Source organism: Hemiscyllium ocellatum, unplaced genomic scaffold, assembly GCF_020745735.1.
Source record: "Hemiscyllium ocellatum isolate sHemOce1 unplaced genomic scaffold, sHemOce1.pat.X.cur. scaffold_2031_pat_ctg1, whole genome shotgun sequence".
Classification (NCBI taxonomy): domain Eukaryota; kingdom Metazoa; phylum Chordata; class Chondrichthyes; order Orectolobiformes; family Hemiscylliidae; genus Hemiscyllium; species Hemiscyllium ocellatum.
This window is the reverse complement of record NW_026867950.1, coordinates 79,221-87,190: the sequence shown is the minus strand read 5'-3', so window position 1 is coordinate 87,190 and position 7,970 is coordinate 79,221. Positions and strand designations below refer to the sequence as shown.

Sequence of the window (7,970 nt, the reverse complement as noted above, 5' to 3'; positions counted from 1 at the left end):
GACGCAACACCGTCCCCTGCTGCTGGCAGGCTGTACTACACCCCACAGTGGAAAGTCCAAGTCATCTGAGTGGCATTGTCTGCTCTTCTCGATAGAAGGACAAAGCCCAGTGGCTGGGTTAACATGAAGGTCAACACAGAGGCAAGCTTGAGAAAGCACGTGCAGGAACTCAACCTACACTGTTGGCACCATAGAATCACCACAGTGTGGAAGCAGGCCATTCAGACGGACAGGTCCACACCGACCCTTCTGAAGAGAAACCCATGCAGATCCATGCTCGGCACTGAGGGATCCCAGCTGAAAATGTGTTGCTGGTCAAAGCACAGCAGGCCAGGCAGCATCTCAGGAATAGGGAATTCGACGTTTCGAGCATAAGCCCTTCAAAGTTCACCAGTTCCCAATGTGGGGACGTCCAGAACCAGGGTTCACAGTCTCAGAATGAAGGGCAAGCGATTCTGGAAGAATTTTTCTCTCAGAGAGTGGTGAGCCTGTGGACTTGTCTCCCACAGGAAGATGCGGTTAAGACGGTTTGGGAGATACGTTCAATAGCGAGCCGGACGTGAACTTGCAGCTAAAGTGATCCAGGGGTACGGAGAGGAAGCTGGAGTGGTCACTGAAATGGCATGTTCAGTCATGATGATCTTGAATGGTGGTGATGTCTCGAAGGGCTGAATGGAACGAGTGAGGAGTGCAGTTGCTGGAAATCAGAGTCTCGATTGGAGTGGTGCTGGAAAAACAAAAGCAAGTCAGGCAGCATCCTGATTTTCCTGCTCCTCGGATGCTGCCTGACTTGAAGGGCTGAATGGCCTACTCCTGCACTTCTTTTCTATGTTTCCCATGTTGAACGCATGGCTCAGAGACTGACGTGAGTTGGAAGTAAACCTGCGATTAACTGTTCGTCCTCACGATTTTATAAACATCAAGAAATTGTTGGCAAAGTGTTTCGACGTTTACAGTGGAGCTGATGCAGCGTGCAGTAAAGTCACCACCGTCCTCCAGGAGCACTGCTCTCTGATGAGGGAGCGATTGATGGGTGGGAGTTGAAGCTGAGGGGACGAGCTTGAAAAGGGCAATCTTTCATGTTGAGTCCATTTGGCAGCGGGAATTGAAGCCAGGCTGCTGGATTTGTGCTGTATTCCAGGCCAGCGTATATGAATCAGTTTGTCAGAAGCAGGTAACGGGAGAGCGCGTGGATCAGCAGCGGACCAAGTTTAACACAGATGGTAGGGCACAACGAAAAGGCTGTTTTACAGCAGCGGCGGATTACTTGAAAGATAGATATTGACAGAATAAAACATGAAAACAACAATAACTGATATCTTAATCATCTCCACAGAGGTAGAAGATGATCTAAAGAAAAACTCAAATTGACAACAAATCAAGATTACACATAAGCACATTCTATCTAATACCCATGTCGCAGAGCGCAAAGCCGTGCAATCCTCGGTAGTATAGTGGTTAGTATCCCCGCCTGTCACGCGGGAGACCGGGGTTCAATTCCCCGCCGGGGAGTCGGCGGCATTTTGAGAGGCACGCACCATATCTCAATGCAGGAGTGCCCAATTCAAGTCCCGTTTGCTCCAAAGGCGTGCATTCACATGTCCGAGCGGCCTGCTCTTGCCAACAAACCAAACATGCCGTAGTCTCGATTCTGCTCTCCCTGGCAAACTTGTCCTTTCATCCATTTGAGACTTCCTGCTTTTTGACCACCAATCAAAACTGCCGTTCTGGAGAAGCGTCACTGGACCACAAACGTTGACTGCTTTCTTCCCCCACTCCAGATGCTGACTTTCTCCAGCAATTTCTGTTTCCCATTCTGATTTTGTTGTTACTTCGTCCCGTCGGTGGGCATATAACTCCCACGCAAACGGAGTGCAAATGAAAACCTTAAGCAACCGTAGCGACAAATGAATGTCAGGTTTCCCCGCTTCCTCCCCCCTCCAATCAAAAAGGGGTCACTCCCCCTCAGAGTTGGACCTGATCCTGCGATTAAGGTGACGCAACACCGTCCCCTGCTGCTGGCAGGCTGTATACTACACCCACAGTGGAAAGTCCAAGTCATCTGAGTGGCATTGTCTGCTCTTCTCGATAGAAGGACAAAGCCCAGTGCTGGGTTAACAAAGGTCAACACAGAGGCAAGCTTGAGAAAGCACGTGCAGGAACTCCACCTACACTGTTGGCACCATAGAATCACCACAGTGTGGAAGCAGGCCATTCAGACGGACAGGTCCACACCGACCCTTCTGAAGAGAAACCCATGCAGATCCATGCTCGGCACTGAGGGATCCCAGCTGAAAATGTGTTGCTGGTCAAAGCACAGCAGGCCAGGCAGCATCTCAGGAATAGGGAATTCGACGTTTCGAGCATAAGCCCTTCAAAGTTCACCAGTTCCCAATGTTGGGGACGTCCAGAACCAGGGGTCACAGTCTCAGAATGAAGGGCAAGCGATTCTGGAAGAATTTTTCTCTCAGAGAGTGGTGAGCCTGTGGACTTGTCTCCCACAGGAAGATGCGGTTAAGACGGTTTGGAGATACGTTCAATAGCGAGCCGGACGTGGAACTTGCAGCTAAAGTGATCCAGGGGTACGGAGAGGACTGGAGTGGTCACTGAAATGGCATGTTCAGTCATGATGATCTTGAATGGTGGTGATGTCTCGAAGGGCTGAATGGAACGAGTGAGGAGTGCAGTTGCTGGAAATCAGAGTCTCGATTGGAGTGGTGCTGGAAAAACAAAGCAAGTCAGGCAGCATCCTGATTTTCCTGCTCCTCGGATGCTGCCTGACTTGAAGGGCTGAATGGCCTACTCCTGCACTTCTTTTCTATGTTTCCATGTTGAACGCATGGCTCAGAGACTGACGTGAGTTGGAAGTAAACCTGCGATTAACTGTTCGTCCTCACGATTTTATAAACATCAAGAAATTGTTGGCAAAGTGTTTCGACGTTTACAGTGGAGCTGATGCAGCGTGCAGTAAAGTCACCACCGTCCTCCAGGAGCACTGCTCTCTGATGAGGGAGCGATTGATGGGTGGGAGTTGAAGCTGAGGGGACGAGCTTGAAAAGGGCAATCTTTCATGTTGAGTCCATTTGGCAGCGGGAATTGAAGCCAGGCTGCTGGATTTGTGCTGTATTCCAGGCCAGCGTATGAATCAGTTTGTCAGAAGCAGGTAACGGGAGAGCGCGTGGATCAGCAGCGGACCAAGTTTAACACAGATGGTAGGGCACAACGAAAAGGCTGTTTTACAGCAGCGGCGGATTACTTGAAAGATAGATATTCACAGAATAAAACATGAAAACAACAATAACTGATATCTTAATCATCTCCACAGAGGTAGAAGATGATCTAAAGAAAAACTCAAATTGACAACAAATCAAGATTACACATAAGCACATTCTATCTAATACCCATGTCGCAGAGCGCAAAGCCGTGCAATCCTCGGTAGTATAGTGGTTAGTATCCCCGCCTGTCACGCGGGAGACCGGGGTTCAATTCCCCGCCGGGGAGTCGGCGGCATTTTGAGAGGCACGCACCATATCTCAATGCAGGAGTGCCCAATTCAAGTCCCGTTTGCTCCAAAGGCGTGCATTCACATGTCCGAGCGGCCTGCTCTTGCCAACAAACCAAACATGCCGTAGTCTCGATTCTGCTCTCCCTGGCAAACTTGTCCTTTCATCCATTTGAGACTTCCTGCTTTTTGACCACCAATCAAAACTGCCGTTCTGGAGAAGCGTCACTGGACCACAAACGTTGACTGCTTTCTTCCCCCACTCCAGATGCTGACTTTCTCCAGCAATTTCTGTTTCCCATTCTGATTTTGTTGTTACTTCGTCCCGTCGGTGGGCATATAACTCCCACGCAAACGGAGTGCAAATGAAAACCTTTAAGCAACCGGTAGCGACAAATGAATGTCAGGTTTCCCCGCTTCCTCCCTCCCTCCAATCAAAAAGGGGTCACTCCCCCTCAGAGTTTGGACCTGATCCTGCGATTAAGGTGACGCAACACCGTCCCCTGCTGCTGGCAGGCTGTACTACACCCACAGTGGAAAGTCCAAGTCATCTGAGTGGCATTGTCTGCTCTTCTCGATAGAAGGACAAAGCCCAGTGGCTGGGTTAACATGAAGGTCAACACAGAGGCAAGCTTGAGAAAGCACGTGCAGGAACTCCACCTACACTGTTGGCACCATAGAATCACCACAGTGTGGAAGCAGGCCATTCAGACGGACAGGTCCACACCGACCCTTCTGAAGAGAAACCCATGCAGATCCATGCTCGGCACTGAGGGATCCCAGCTGAAAATGTGTTGCTGGTCAAAGCACAGCAGGCCAGGCAGCATCTCAGGAATAGGGAATTCGACGTTTCGAGCATAAGCCCTTCAAAGTTCACCAGTTCCCAATGTTGGGGACGTCCAGAACCAGGGGTCACAGTCTCAGAATGAAGGGCAAGCGATTCTGGAAGAATTTTTCTCTCAGAGAGTGGTGAGCCTGTGGACTTGTCTCCCACAGGAAGATGCGGTTAAGACGGTTTGGGAGATACGTTCAATAGCGAGCCGGACGTGGAACTTGCAGCTAAAGTGATCCAGGGGTACGGAGAGGAAGCTGGAGTGGTCACTGAAATGGCATGTTCAGTCATGATGATCTTGAATGGTGGTGATGTCTCGAAGGGCTGAATGGAACGAGTGAGGAGTGCAGTTGCTGGAAATCAGAGTCTCGATTGGAGTGGTGCTGGAAAAACAAAGCAAGTCAGGCAGCATCCTGATTTTCCTGCTCCTCGGATGCTGCCTGACTTGAAGGGCTGAATGGCCTACTCCTGCACTTCTTTTCTATGTTTCCATGTTGAACGCATGGCTCAGAGACTGACGTGAGTTGGAAGTAAACCTGCGATTAACTGTTCGTCCTCATGATTTTATAAACATCAAGAAATTGTTGGCAAAGTGTTTCGACGTTTACAGTGGAGCTGATGCAGCGTGCAGTAAAGTCACCACCGTCCTCCAGGAGCACTGCTCTCTGATGAGGGAGCGATTGATGGGTGGGAGTTGAAGCTGAGGGGACGAGCTTGAAAAGGGCAATCTTTCATGTTGAGTCCATTTGGCAGCGGGAATTGAAGCCAGGCTGCTGGATTTGTGCTGTATTCCAGGCCAGCGTATGAATCAGTTTGTCAGAAGCAGGTAACGGGAGAGCGCGTGGATCAGCAGCGGACCAAGTTTAACACAGATGGTAGGGCACAACGAAAAGGCTGTTTTACAGCAGCGGCGGATTACTTGAAAGATAGATATTCACAGAATAAAACATGAAAACAACAATAACTGATATCTTAATCATCTCCACAGAGGTAGAAGATGATCTAAAGAAAAACTCAAATTGACAACAAATCAAGATTACACATAAGCACATTCTATCTAATACCCATGTCGCAGAGCGCAAAGCCGTGCAATCCTCGGTAGTATAGTGGTTAGTATCCCCGCCTGTCACGCGGGAGACCGGGGTTCAATTCCCCGCCGGGGAGTCGGCGGCATTTTGAGAGGCACGCACCATATCTCAATGCAGGAGTGCCCAATTCAAGTCCCGTTTGCTCCAAAGGCGTGCATTCACATGTCCGAGCGGCCTGCTCTTGCCAACAAACCAAACATGCCGTAGTCTCGATTCTGCTCTCCCTGGCAAACTTGTCCTTTCATCCATTTGAGACTTCCTGCTTTTTGACCACCAATCAAAACTGCCGTTCTGGAGAAGCGTCACTGGACCACAAACGTTGACTGCTTTCTTCCCCCACTCCAGATGCTGACTTTCTCCAGCAATTTCTGTTTCCCATTCTGATTTTGTTGTTACTTCGTCCCGTCGGTGGGCATATAACTCCCACGCAAACGGAGTGCAAATGAAAACCTTTAAGCAACCGGTAGCGACAAATGAATGTCAGGTTTCCCCGCTTCCTCCCTCCCTCCAATCAAAAAGGGGTCACTCCCCCTCAGAGTTTGGACCTGATCCTGCGATTAAGGTGACGCAACACCGTCCCCTGCTGCTGGCAGGCTGTACTACACCCACAGTGGAAAGTCCAAGTCATCTGAGTGGCATTGTCTGCTCTTCTCGATAGAAGGACAAAGCCCAGTGGCTGGGTTAACATGAAGGTCAACACAGAGGCAAGCTTGAGAAAGCACGTGCAGGAACTCAACCTACACTGTTGGCACCATAGAATCACCACAGTGTGGAAGCAGGCCATTCAGACGGACAGGTCCACACCGACCCTTCTGAAGAGAAACCCATGCAGATCCATGCTCGGCACTGAGGGATCCCAGCTGAAAATGTGTTGCTGGTCAAAGCACAGCAGGCCAGGCAGCATCTCAGGAATAGGGAATTCGACGTTTCGAGCATAAGCCCTTCAAAGTTCACCAGTTCCCAATGTTGGGGACGTCCAGAACCAGGGGTCACAGTCTCAGAATGAAGGGCAAGCGATTCTGGAAGAATTTTTCTCTCAGAGAGTGGTGAGCCTGTGGACTTGTCTCCCACAGGAAGATGCGGTTAAGACGGTTTGGGAGATACGTTCAATAGCGAGCCGGACGTGGAACTTGCAGCTAAAGTGATCCAGGGGTACGGAGAGGAAGCTGGAGTGGTCACTGAAATGGCATGTTCAGTCATGATGATCTTGAATGGTGGTGATGTCTCGAAGGGCTGAATGGAACGAGTGAGGAGTGCAGTTGCTGGAAATCAGAGTCTCGATTGGAGTGGTGCTGGAAAAACAAAGCAAGTCAGGCAGCATCCTGATTTTCCTGCTCCTCGGATGCTGCCTGACTTGAAGGGCTGAATGGCCTACTCCTGCACTTCTTTTCTATGTTTCCATGTTGAACGCATGGCTCAGAGACTGACGTGAGTTGGAAGTAAACCTGCGATTAACTGTTCGTCCTCACGATTTTATAAACATCAAGAAATTGTTGGCAAAGTGTTTCGACGTTTACAGTGGAGCTGATGCAGCGTGCAGTAAAGTCACCACCGTCCTCCAGGAGCACTGCTCTCTGATGAGGGAGCGATTGATGGGTGGGAGTTGAAGCTGAGGGGACGAGCTTGAAAAGGGCAATCTTTCATGTTGAGTCCATTTGGCAGCGGGAATTGAAGCCAGGCTGCTGGATTTGTGCTGTATTCCAGGCCAGCGTATGAATCAGTTTGTCAGAAGCAGGTAACGGGAGAGCGCGTGGATCAGCAGCGGACCAAGTTTAACACAGATGGTAGGGCACAACGAAAAGGCTGTTTTACAGCAGCGGCGGATTACTTGAAAGATAGATATTCACAGAATAAAACATGAAAACAACAATAACTGATATCTTAATCATCTCCACAGAGGTAGAAGATGATCTAAAGAAAAACTCAAATTGACAACAAATCAAGATTACACATAAGCACATTCTATCTAATACCCATGTCGCAGAGCGCAAAGCCGTGCAATCCTCGGTAGTATAGTGGTTAGTATCCCCGCCTGTCACGCGGGAGACCGGGGTTCAATTCCCCGCCGGGGAGTCGGCGGCATTTTGAGAGGCACGCACCATATCTCAATGCAGGAGTGCCCAATTCAAGTCCCGTTTGCTCCAAAGGCGTGCATTCACATGTCCGAGCGGCCTGCTCTTGCCAACAAACCAAACATGCCGTAGTCTCGATTCTGCTCTCCCTGGCAAACTTGTCCTTTCATCCATTTGAGACTTCCTGCTTTTTGACCACCAATCAAAACTGCCGTTCTGGAGAAGCGTCACTGGACCACAAACGTTGACTGCTTTCTTCCCCCACTCCAGATGCTGACTTTCTCCAGCAATTTCTGTTTCCCATTCTGATTTTGTTGTTACTTCGTCCCGTCGGTGGGCATATAACTCCCACGCAAACGGAGTGCAAATGAAAACCTTTAAGCAACCGGTAGCGACAAATGAATGTCAGGTTTCCCCGCTTCCTCCCTCCCTCCAATCAAAAAGGGGTCACTCCCCCTCAGAGTTTGGACCTGATC

The 7,970-nt window shown here is 49.7% G+C and overlaps 4 non-coding genes across 4 annotated transcripts; all 4 read left to right on the top strand.

The window, feature by feature from the left end:
* The first annotated feature begins 1,440 nt into the window (after positions 1-1,440).
* On the top strand, positions 1,441-1,512 carry trnad-guc (transfer RNA aspartic acid (anticodon GUC)). The gene has a single exon. It is a non-coding gene; the product is annotated as a tRNA-Asp (tRNA).
* A 1,917-nt stretch (positions 1,513-3,429) lies between these two features.
* trnad-guc (transfer RNA aspartic acid (anticodon GUC)) lies at positions 3,430-3,501 on the top strand. Its single transcript has one exon. It is a non-coding gene; the product is annotated as a tRNA-Asp (tRNA).
* Positions 3,502-5,426: 1,925 nt separating this feature from the next.
* On the top strand, positions 5,427-5,498 carry trnad-guc (transfer RNA aspartic acid (anticodon GUC)). The gene has a single exon. It is a non-coding gene; the product is annotated as a tRNA-Asp (tRNA).
* A 1,925-nt stretch (positions 5,499-7,423) lies between these two features.
* On the top strand, positions 7,424-7,495 carry trnad-guc (transfer RNA aspartic acid (anticodon GUC)). The gene has a single exon. It is a non-coding gene; the product is annotated as a tRNA-Asp (tRNA).
* The last annotated feature ends 475 nt before the right edge of the window (positions 7,496-7,970 follow it).